The following is a 12628-nucleotide window of genomic DNA, read 5'->3' as shown; positions in this document are numbered from 1 at the left end:
GGCTGGAACTGGTTTTATCACATTCTGAATTGAACGTTGAAAATGAGCTTTTCAGAGCCAGCAGAGGTCAAAATAAGCAGTAATGCAAACTCAGTCATAGACATAGATTTTCACTTGCAACTTGCTTTATCATGTTTAACAGTGCATGAAATGTTATCTAAAACAAAAAGAATAATGCATTTTAGTGGCTGGATCTGGTTTTATCACTTTCTGAATTCAACGTTGAAAATAAGCTTTTCAGAGCCAGCAGAGGTCAAAATAAGCAGTAATGCAAACTCAGTCATAGACATAGATTTTCACTTGCAACTTGCTTTAACATGTTTAACAGTGCATGAAATGTTGTCTAAAACAAAAAGATAATGCTTTTTAGTGGCTGGAACTGGTTTTATCACATTCTGAATTGAACGTTGAAAATGAGCTTTTCAGAGCCAGCAGAGGTCAAAATAAGCAGTAATGCAAACTCAGTCATAGACATAGATTTTCACTTGCAACTTGCTTTAACATGTTTAACAGTGCATGAAATGTTGTCTAAAACAAAAACATAATGCTTTTTAGTGGCTGGAACTGGTTTTATCACATTCTGAATTGAACGTTGAAAATGAGCTTTTCAGAGCCAGCAGAGGTCAAAATAAGCAGTAATGCAAACTCAGTCAGAGACAAAGATTTTCACTTGCAACTTGCTTTAACATATTTAACAGTGCATGAAATGTTGTCTAAAACAAAAAGAATGATGCATTTTAGTAGCTGGATCTGGTTTTATCACATTCTGTGATGGACGTTGAAAATGAGCTTTTCAGAGCCAGCAGAGGTCAAAATAAGCAGTAATGCAAACTCAGTCAGAGACATAGATTTTCACTTGCAACTTTCTTAAACATATTTAACAGTGCATGAAATGTTGTCTAAAACAAAAAGAAAATGCTTTTTAGTGGCTGGAACTGGTTTTATCACATTCTGAATTGAACGTTGAAAATGAGCTTTTCAAAGCCAGCAGAGGTCAAAATAAGCAGTAATGCAAACTCAGTCAGAGACAAAGATTTTCACTTGCAACTTGCTTTAACATGTTTAACAGTGCATGAAATGTTGTCTAAAACAAAAAGAAAATGCTTTTTAGTGGCTGGAACTGGTTTTATCATATTCTGAATTGAACGTTGAAAATGAGCTTTTCAGAGCCAGCAGAGGTCAAAATAAGCAGTAATGCAAACTCAGTCAGAGACATAGATTTTCACTTGCAACTTGCTTTAACATGTTTAACAGTGCATGAAATGTTGTCTAAAACAAAAAGAAAATGCTTTTTAGTGGCTGGAACTGGTTTTATCATATTCTGAATTGAACGTTGAAAATGAGCTTTTCAGAGCCAGCAGAGGTCAAAATAAGCAGTAATGCAAACTCAGTCATAGACATAGATTTTCACTTGCAACTTGCTTTAACATGTTTAACAGTGCATGAAATGTTGTCTAAAAAAAAAGAAAATGCTTTTTAGTGGCTGGAACTGGTTTTATCACATTCTGAATTGAACGTTGAAAATGAGCTTTTCAGAGCCAGCAGAGGTCAAAATAAGCAGTAATGCAAACTCAGTCATAGACATAGATTTTCACTTGCAACTTCCTTTATCATGTTTAACAGTGCATGAAATGTTATCTAAAACAAAAAGAATAATGCATTTTAGTGGCTGGATCTGGTTTTATCACTTTCTGAATTCAACGTTGAAAATGAGCTTTTCAGAGCCAGCAGAGGTCAAAATAAGCAGTAATGCAAACTCAGTCATAGACATAGATTTTCACTTGCAACTTGCTTTAACATGTTTAACAGTGCATGAAATGTTATCTTAAACAAAAAGAATAATGCATTTTAGTGGCTGGAACTGGTTTTATCACATTCTGAATTGAACGTTGAAAATGAGCTTTTCAGAGCCAGCAGAGGTCAAAATAAGCAGTAATGCAAACTCAGTCATAGACATAGATTTTCACTTGCAACTTTCTTAAACAAATTTAACAGTGCATGAAATGTTGTCTAAAACAAAAAGCTAATGCTTTTTAGTGGCTGGAACTGGTTTTATCACATTCTGAATTGAACGTTGAAAATGAGCTTTTCAGAGCCAGCAGAGGTCAAAATAAGCAGTAATGCAAACTCAGTCAGAGACATAGATTTTCACTTGCAACTTGCTTTAACATGTTTAACAGTGCATGAAATGTTGTCTAAAACAAAAACATAATGCTTTTTAGTGGCTGGAACTGGTTTTATCACATTCTGAATTGAACGTTGAAAATGAGCTTTTCAGAGCCAGCAGAGGTCAAAATAAGCAGTAATGCAAACTCAGTCATAGACATAGATTTTCACTTGCAACTTGCTTTAACATGTTTAACAGTGCATGAAATGTTGTCTAAAACAAAAAGAAAATGCTTTTTAGTGGCTGGAACTGGTTTTATCACATTCTGAATTGAACGTTGAAAATGAGCTTTTCAGAGCCAGCAGAGGTCAAAATAAGCAGTAATGCAAACTCAGTCAGAGACAAAGATTTTCACTTGCAACTTGCTTTAACATATTTAACAGTGCATGAAATGTTGTCTAAAACAAAAAGAAAATGCTTTTTAGTGGCTGGAACTGGTTTTATCACATTCTGAATTGAACGTTGAAAATGAGCTTTTCAGAGCCAGCAGAGGTCAAAATAAGCAGTAATGCAAACTCAGTCAGAGACATAGATTTTCACTTGCAACTTGCTTTAACATGTTTAACAGTGCATGAAATGTTGTCTAAAACAAAAACATAATGCTTTTTAGTGGCTGGAACTGGTTTTATCACATTCTGAATTGAACGTTGAAAATGAGCTTTTCAGAGCCAGCAGAGGTCAAAATAAGCAGTAATGCAAACTCAGTCATAGACATAGATTTTCACTTGCAACTTGCTTTATCATGTTTAACAGTGCATGAAATGTTATCTAAAACAAAAAGAATAATGCATTTTAGTGGCTGGATCTGGTTTTATCACTTTCTGAATTCAACGTTGAAAATGAGCTTTTCAGAGCCAGCAGAGGTCAAAATAAGCAGTAATGCAAACTCAGTCATAGACATAGATTTTCACTTGCAACTTGCTTTAACATGTTTAACAGTGCATGAAATGTTGTCTAAAACAAAAAGAAAATGCTTTTTAGTGGCTGGAACTGGTTTTATCACATTCTGAATTGAACGTTGAAAATGAGCTTTTCAGAGCCAGCAGAGGTCAAAATAAGCAGTAATGCAAACTCAGTCAGAGACATAGATTTTCACTTGCAACTTGCTTTAACATGTTTAACAGTGCATGAAATGTTGTCTAAAACAAAAACATAATGCTTTTTAGTGGCTGGAACTGGTTTTATCACATTCTGAATTGAACGTTGAAAATGAGCTTTTCAGAGCCAGCAGAGGTCAAAATAAGCAGTAATGCAAACTCAGTCAGAGACAAAGATTTTCACTTGCAACTTGCTTTAACATATTTAACAGTGCATGAAATGTTGTCTAAAACAAAAAGAATGATGCATTTTAGTAGCTGGATCTGGATTTATCACATTCTGTGATGGACGTTGAAAATGAGCTTTTCAGAGCCAGCAGAGGTCAAAATAAGCAGTAATGCAAACTCAGTCAGAGACATAGATTTTCACTTGCAACTTTCTTAAACATATTTAACAGTGCATGAAATGTTGTCTAAAACAAAAAGAAAATGCTTTTTAGTGGCTGGAACTGGTTTTATCACATTCTGAATTGAACGTTGAAAATGAGCTTTTCAGAGCCAGCAGAGGTCAAAATAAGCAGTAATGCAAACTCAGTCAGAGACAAAGATTTTCACTTGCAACTTGCTTTAACATATTTAACAGTGCATGAAATGTTATCTTAAACAAAAAGAATAATGCATTTTAGTGGCTGGAACTGGTTTTATCACATTCTGAATTGAACGTTGAAAATGAGCTTTTCAGAGCCAGCAGAGGTCAAAATAAGCAGTAATGCAAACTCAGTCAGAGACATAGATTTTCACTTGCAACTTGCTTTAACATGTTTAACAGTGCATGAAATGTTATCTTAAACAAAAAGAATAATGCATTTTAGTGGCTGGAACTGGTTTTATCACATTCTGAATTGAACGTTGAAAATGAGCTGTTCTCAGCCAGCAGAGGTCAAAATAAGCAGTAATGCAAACTCAGTCAGAGACATAGATTTTCACTTGCAACTTGCTTTAACATGTTTAACAGTGCATGAAATGTTGTCTAAAACAAAAACATAATGCTTTTTAGTGGCTGGAACTGGTTTTATCACATTCTGAATTGAACGTTGAAAATGAGCTTTTCAGAGCCAGCAGAGGTCAAAATAAGCAGTAATGCAAACTCAGTCATAGACATAGATTTTCACTTGCAACTTGCTTTAACATGTTTAACAGTGCATGAAATGTTGTCTAAAACAAAAAGAAAATGCTTTTTAGTGGCTGGAACTGGTTTTATCACATTCTGAATTGAACGTTGAAAATGAGCTTTTCAGAGCCAGCAGAGGTCAAAATAAGCAGTAATGCAAACTCAGTCAGAGACAAAGATTTTCACTTGCAACTTGCTTTAACATGTTTAACAGTGCATGAAATGTTGTCTAAAACAAAAAGAAAATGCTTTTTAGTGGCTGGAACTGGTTTTATCATATTCTGAATTGAACGTTGAAAATGAGCTTTTCAGAGCCAGCAGAGGTCAAAATAAGCAGTAATGCAAACTCAGTCAGAGACATTGATTTTCACTTGCAACTTGCTTTAACATGTTTAACAGTGCATGAAATGTTATCTTAAACAAAAAGAATAATGCATTTTAGTGGCTGGAACTGGTTTTATGACATTCTGAATTGAACGTTGAAAATGAGCTTTTCAGAGCCAGCAGAGGTCAAAATAAGCAGTAATGCAAACTCAGTCAGAGACATAGATTTTCACTTGCAACTTGCTTTAACATGTTTAACAGTGCATGAAATGTTGTCTAAAACAAAAAGAAAATGCTTTTTAGTGGCTGGAACTGGTTTTATCATATTCTGAATTGAACGTTGAAAATGAGCTTTTCAGAGCCAGCAGAGGTCAAAATAAGCAGTAATGCAAACTCAGTCAGAGACATAGATTTTCACTTGCAACTTGCTTTAACATGTTTAACAGTGCATGAAATGTTGTCTAAAACAAAAAGAAAATGCTTTTTAGTGGCTGGAACTGGTTTTATCACATTCTGAATTGAACGTTGAAAATGAGCTTTTCAGAGCCAGCAGAGGTCAAAATAAGCAGTAATGCAAACTCAGTCAGAGACAAAGATTTTCACTTGCAACTTGCTTTAACATGTTTAACAGTGCATGAAATGTTGTCTAAAACAAAAAGAAAATGCTTTTTAGTGGCTGGAACTGGTTTTATCATATTCTGAATTGAACGTTGAAAATGAGCTTTTCAGAGCCAGCAGAGGTCAAAATAAGCAGTAATGCAAACTCAGTCAGAGACATAGATTTTCACTTGCAACTTGCTTTAACATGTTTAACAGTGCATGAAATGTTATCTTAAACAAAAAGAAAATGCTTTTTAGTGGCTGGAACTGGTTTTATCACATTCTGAATTGAACGTTGAAAATGAGCTTTTCAGAGCCAGCAGAGGTCAAAATAAGCAGTAATGCAAACTCAGTCAGAGACATAGATTTTCACTTGCAACTTGCTTTAACATGTTTAACAGTGCATGAAATGTTGTCTAAAACAAAAACATAATGCTTTTTAGTGGCTGGAACTGGTTTTATCACATTCTGAATTGAACGTTGAAAATGAGCTTTTCAGAGCCAGCAGAGGTCAAAATAAGCAGTAATGCAAACTCAGTCATAGACATAGATTTTCACTTGCAACTTGCTTTAACATGTTTAACAGTGCATGAAATGTTGTCTAAAACAAAAAGAAAATGCTTTTTAGTGGCTGGAACTGGTTTTATCACATTCTGAATTGAACGTTGAAAATGAGCTTTTCAGAGCCAGCAGAGGTCAAAATAAGCAGTAATGCAAACTCAGTCAGAGACAAAGATTTTCACTTGCAACTTGCTTTAACATATTTAACAGTGCATGAAATGTTATCTAAAACAAAAAGAATAATGCATTTTAGTGGCTGGATCTGGTTTTATCACTTTCTGAATTCAACGTTGAAAATGAGCTGTTCTCAGCCAGCAGAGGTCAAAATAAGCAGTAATGCAAACTCAGTCTTAGACATAGATTTTCACTTGCAACTTGCTGTAACATATTTAACAGTGCATGAAATGTTGTCTAAAACAAAAACATAATGCTTTTTAGTGGCTGGAACTGGTTTTATCACATTCTGAATTGAACGTTGAAAATGAGCTTTTCAGAGCCAGCAGAGGTCAAAATAAGCAGTAATGCAAACTCAGTCATAGACATAGATTTTCACTTGCAACTTGCTTTAACATGTTTAACAGTGCATGAAATGTTGTCTAAAACAAAAAGAAAATGCTTTTTAGTGGCTGGAACTGGTTTTATCACATTCTGAATTGAACGTTGAAAATGAGCTTTTCAGAGCCAGCAGAGGTCAAAATAAGCAGTAATGCAAACTCAGTCAGAGACAAAGATTTTCACTTGCAACTTGCTTTAACATATTTAACAGTGCATGAAATGTTGTCTAAAACAAAAAGAAAATGCTTTTTAGTGGCTGGAACTGGTTTTATCACATTCTGAATTGAACGTTGAAAATGAGCTTTTCAGAGCCAGCAGAGGTCAAAATAAGCAGTAATGCAAACTCAGTCATAGACATAGATTTTCACTTGCAACTTTCTTAAACATATTTAACAGTGCATGAAATGTTGTCTAAAACAAAAAGAAAATGCTTTTTAGTGGCTGGAACTGGTTTTATCACATTCTGAATTGAACGTTGAAAATGAGCTTTTCAGAGCCAGCAGAGGTCAAAATAAGCAGTAATGCAAACTCAGTCAGAGACAAAGATTTTTACTTGCAACTTGCTTTAACATATTTAACAGTGCATGAAATGTTGTCTAAAACAAAAAGAAAATGCTTTTTAGTGGCTGGAACTGGTTTTATCACATTCTGAATTGAACGTTGAAAATGAGCTTTTCAGAGCCAGCAGAGGTCAAAATAAGCAGTAATGCAAACTCAGTCATAGACATAGATTTTCACTTGCAACTTTCTTAAACATATTTAACAGTGCAAGAAATGTTGTCTAAAACAAAAAGATAATGCTTTTTAGTGGCTGGAACTGGTTTTATCACATTCTGAATTGAACTTTGAAAATGAGCTTTTCAGAGCCAGCAGAGGTCAAAATAAGCAGTAATGCAAACTCAGTCAGAGACATAGATTTTCACTTGCAACTTGCTTTAACATGTTTAACAGTGCATGAAATGTTGTCTAAAACAAAAAGAAAATGCTTTTTAGTGGCTGGAACTGGTTTTATCACATTCTGAATTGAACGTTGAAAATGAGCTTTTCAGAGCCAGCAGAGGTCAAAATAAGCAGTAATGCAAACTCAGTCAGAGACAAAGATTTTCACTTGCAACTTGCTTTAACATGTTTAACAGTGCATGAAATGTTGTCTAAAACAAAAAGAAAATGCTTTTTAGTGGCTGGAACTGGTTTTATCACATTCTGAATTGAACGTTGAAAATGAGCTTTTCAGAGCCAGCAGAGGTCAAAATAAGCAGTAATGCAAACTCAGTCATAGACATAGATTTTCACTTGCAACTTGCTTTAACATGTTTAACAGTGCATGAAATGTTATCTAAAACAAAAAGAATAATGCATTTTAGTGGCTGGATCTGGTTTTATCACTTTCTGAATTCAACGTTGAAAATGAGCTGTTCTCAGCCAGCAGAGGTCAAAATAAGCAGTAATGCAAACTCAGTCATAGACATAGATTTTCACTTGCAACTTGCTGTAACATATTTAACAGTGCATGAAATGTTGTCTAAAACAAAAACATAATGCTTTTTAGTGGCTGGAACTGGTTTTATCACATTCTGAATTGAACGTTGAAAATGAGCTTTTCAGAGCCAGCAGAGGTCAAAATAAGCAGTAATGCAAACTCAGTCATAGACATAGATTTTCACTTGCAACTTGCTTTAACATGTTTAACAGTGCATGAAATGTTGTCTAAAACAAAAAGAAAATGCTTTTTAGTGGCTGGAACTGGTTTTATCACATTCTGAATTGAACGTTGAAAATGAGCTTTTCAGAGCCAGCAGAGGTCAAAATAAACAGTAATGCAAACTCAGTCATAGACATAGATTTTCACTTGCAACTTGCTTTATCATGTTTAACAGTGCATGAAATGTTATCTAAAACAAAAAGAATAATGCATTTTAGTGGCTGGATCTGGTTTTATCACTTTCTGAATTCAACGTTGAAAATGAGCTTTTCAGAGCCAGCAGAGGTCAAAATAAGCAGTAATGCAAACTCAGTCATAGACATAGATTTTCACTTGCAACTTTCTTAAACATATTTAACAGTGCATGAAATGTTGTCTAAAACAAAAAGCTAATGCTTTTTAGTGGCTGGAACTGGTTTTATCACATTCTGAATTGAACGTTGAAAATGAGCTTTTCAGAGCCAGCAGAGGTCAAAATAAGCAGTAATGCAAACTCAGTCATAGACATAGATTTTCACTTGCAACTTGCTTTAACATGTTTAACAGTGCATGAAATGTTGTCTAAAACAAAAAGATAATGCTTTTTAGTGGCTGGAACTGGTTTTATCACATTCTGAATTGAACGTTGAAAATGAGCTTTTCAGAGCCAGCAGAGGTCAAAATAAGCAGTAATGCAAACTCAGTCATAGACATAGATTTTCACTTGCAACTTGCTTTAACATGTTTAACAGTGCATGAAATGTTGTCTAAAACAAAAAGAAAATGCTTTTTAGTGGCTGGAACTGGTTTTATCACATTCTGAATTGAACGTTGAAAATGAGCTTTTCAGAGCCAGCAGAGGTCAAAATAAGCAGTAATGCAAACTCAGTCAGAGACAAAGATTTTTACTTGCAACTTGCTTTAACATATTTAACAGTGCATGAAATGTTGTCTAAAACAAAAAGAAAATGCTTTTTAGTGGCTGGAACTGGTTTTATCACATTCTGAATTGAACGTTGAAAATGAGCTTTTCAGAGCCAGCAGAGGTCAAAATAAGCAGTAATGCAAACTCAGTCATAGACATAGATTTTCACTTGCAACTTTCTTAAACATATTTAACAGTGCATGAAATGTTGTCTAAAACAAAAAGATAATGCTTTTTAGTGGCTGGAACTGGTTTTATCACATTCTGAATTGAACGTTGAAAATGAGCTTTTCAGAGCCAGCAGAGGTCAAAATAAGCAGTAATGCAAACTCAGTCAGAGACATAGATTTTCACTTGCAACTTGCTTTAACATGTTTAACAGTGCATGAAATGTTGTCTAAAACAAAAAGAAAATGCTTTTTAGTGGCTGGAACTGGTTTTATCACATTCTGAATTGAACGTTGAAAATGAGCTTTTCAGAGCCAGCAGAGGTCAAAATAAGCAGTAATGCAAACTCAGTCAGAGACAAAGATTTTCACTTGCAACTTGCTTTAACATGTTTAACAGTGCATGAAATGTTGTCTAAAACAAAAAGAAAATGCTTTTTAGTGGCTGGATCTGGTTTTATCACATTCTGAATTGAACGTTGAAAATGAGCTTTTCAGAGCCAGCAGAGGTCAAAATAAGCAGTAATGCAAACTCAGTCATAGACATAGATTTTCACTTGCAACTTGCTTTAACATGTTTAACAGTGCATGAAATGTTATCTAAAACAAAAAGAATAATGCATTTTAGTGGCTGGATCTGGTTTTATCACTTTCTGAATTCAACGTTGAAAATGAGCTGTTCTCAGCCAGCAGAGGTCAAAATAAGCAGTAATGCAAACTCAGTCTTAGACATAGATTTTCACTTGCAACTTGCTGTAACATATTTAACAGTGCATGAAATGTTGTCTAAAACAAAAACATAATGCTTTTTAGTGGCTGGAACTGGTTTTATCACATTCTGAATTGAACGTTGAAAATGAGCTTTTCAGAGCCAGCAGAGGTCAAAATAAGCAGTAATGCAAACTCAGTCATAGACATAGATTTTCACTTGCAACTTGCTTTAACATGTTTAACAGTGCATGAAATGTTGTCTAAAACAAAAAGAAAATGCTTTTTAGTGGCTGGAACTGGTTTTATCACATTCTGAATTGAACGTTGAAAATGAGCTTTTCAGAGCCAGCAGAGGTCAAAATAAGCAGTAATGCAAACTCAGTCAGAGACAAAGATTTTTACTTGCAACTTGCTTTAACATATTTAACAGTGCATGAAATGTTGTCTAAAACAAAAAGAAAATGCTTTTTAGTGGCTGGAACTGGTTTTATCACATTCTGAATTGAACGTTGAAAATGAGCTTTTCAGAGCCAGCAGAGGTCAAAATAAGCAGTAATGCAAACTCAGTCATAGACATAGATTTTCACTTGCAACTTTCTTAAACATATTTAACAGTGCATGAAATGTTGTCTAAAACAAAAAGATAATGCTTTTTAGTGGCTGGAACTGGTTTTATCACATTCTGAATTGAACGTTGAAAATGAGCTTTTCAGAGCCAGCAGAGGTCAAAATAAGCAGTAATGCAAACTCAGTCAGAGACATAGATTTTCACTTGCAACTTGCTTTAACATGTTTAACAGTGCATGAAATGTTGTCTAAAACAAAAAGAAAATGCTTTTTAGTGGCTGGAACTGGTTTTATCACATTCTGAATTGAACGTTGAAAATGAGCTTTTCAGAGCCAGCAGAGGTCAAAATAAGCAGTAATGCAAACTCAGTCAGAGACAAAGATTTTCACTTGCAACTTGCTTTAACATGTTTAACAGTGCATGAAATGTTGTCTAAAACAAAAAGAAAATGCTTTTTAGTGGCTGGATCTGGTTTTATCACATTCTGAATTGAACGTTGAAAATGAGCTTTTCAGAGCCAGCAGAGGTCAAAATAAGCAGTAATGCAAACTCAGTCATAGACATAGATTTTCACTTGCAACTTGCTTTAACATGTTTAACAGTGCATGAAATGTTATCTAAAACAAAAAGAATAATGCATTTTAGTGGCTGGATCGGGTTTTATCACTTTCTGAATTCAACGTTGAAAATGAGCTGTTCTCAGCCAGCAGAGGTCAAAATAAGCAGTAATGCAAACTCAGTCTTAGACATAGATTTTCACTTGCAACTTGCTGTAACATATTTAACAGTGCATGAAATGTTGTCTAAAACAAAAACATAATGCTTTTTAGTGGCTGGAACTGGTTTTATCACATTCTGAATTGAACGTTGAAAATGAGCTTTTCAGAGCCAGCAGAGGTCAAAATAAGCAGTAATGCAAACTCAGTCATAGACAAAGATTTTCACTTGCAACTTGCTTTAACATGTTTAACAGTGCATGAAATGTTGTCTAAAACAAAAAGAAAATGCTTTTTAGTGGCTGGATCTGGTTTTATCACATTCTGAATTGAACGTTGAAAATGAGCTTTTCAGAGCCAGCAGAGGTCAAAATAAGCAGTAATGCAAACTCAGTCATAGACATAGATTTTCACTTGCAACTTTCTTAAACATATTTAACAGTGCATGAAATGTTGTCTAAAACAAAAAGAAAATGCTTTTTAGTGGCTGGAACTGGTTTTATCACATTCTGAATTGAACGTTGAAAATGAGCTTTTCAGAGCCAGCAGAGGTCAAAATAAGCAGTAATGCAAACTCAGTCAGAGACAAAGATTTTTACTTGCAACTTGCTTTAACATATTTAACAGTGCATGAAATGTTGTCTAAAACAAAAAGAAAATGCTTTTTAGTGGCTGGAACTGGTTTTATCACATTCTGAATTGAACGTTGAAAATGAGCTTTTCAGAGCCAGCAGAGGTCAAAATAAGCAGTAATGCAAACTCAGTCATAGACATAGATTTTCACTTGCAACTTTCTTAAACATATTTAACAGTGCATGAAATGTTGTCTAAAACAAAAAGATAATGCTTTTTAGTGGCTGGAACTGGTTTTATCACATTCTGAATTGAACGTTGAAAATGAGCTTTTCAGAGCCAGCAGAGGTCAAAATAAGCAGTAATGCAAACTCAGTCAGAGACATAGATTTTCACTTGCAACTTGCTTTAACATGTTTAACAGTGCATGAAATGTTGTCTAAAACAAAAAGAAAATGCTTTTTAGTGGCTGGAACTGGTTTTATCACATTCTGAATTGAACGTTGAAAATGAGCTTTTCAGAGCCAGCAGAGGTCAAAATAAGCAGTAATGCAAACTCAGTCAGAGACAAAGATTTTCACTTGCAACTTGCTTTAACATGTTTAACAGTGCATGAAATGTTGTCTAAAACAAAAAGAAAATGCTTTTTAGTGGCTGGAACTGGTTTTATCACATTCTGAATTGAACGTTGAAAATGAGCTTTTCAGAGCCAGCAGAGGTCAAAATAAGCAGTAATGCAAACTCAGTCATAGACATAGATTTTCACTTGCAACTTGCTTTAACATGTTTAACAGTGCATGAAATGTTATCTAAAACAAAAAGAATAATGCATTTTAGTGGCTGGATCTGGTTTTATCACTTTCTGAATTCAA

This window comes from Danio rerio, chromosome 16 (assembly GCF_052040795.2).
Source record: "Danio rerio strain M-AB ecotype USA chromosome 16, GRCz13ab, whole genome shotgun sequence".
In the NCBI taxonomy this organism is placed as follows: Eukaryota; Metazoa; Chordata; class Actinopteri; order Cypriniformes; family Danionidae; genus Danio; species Danio rerio.
This window is presented reverse-complemented; position numbering follows the sequence as displayed.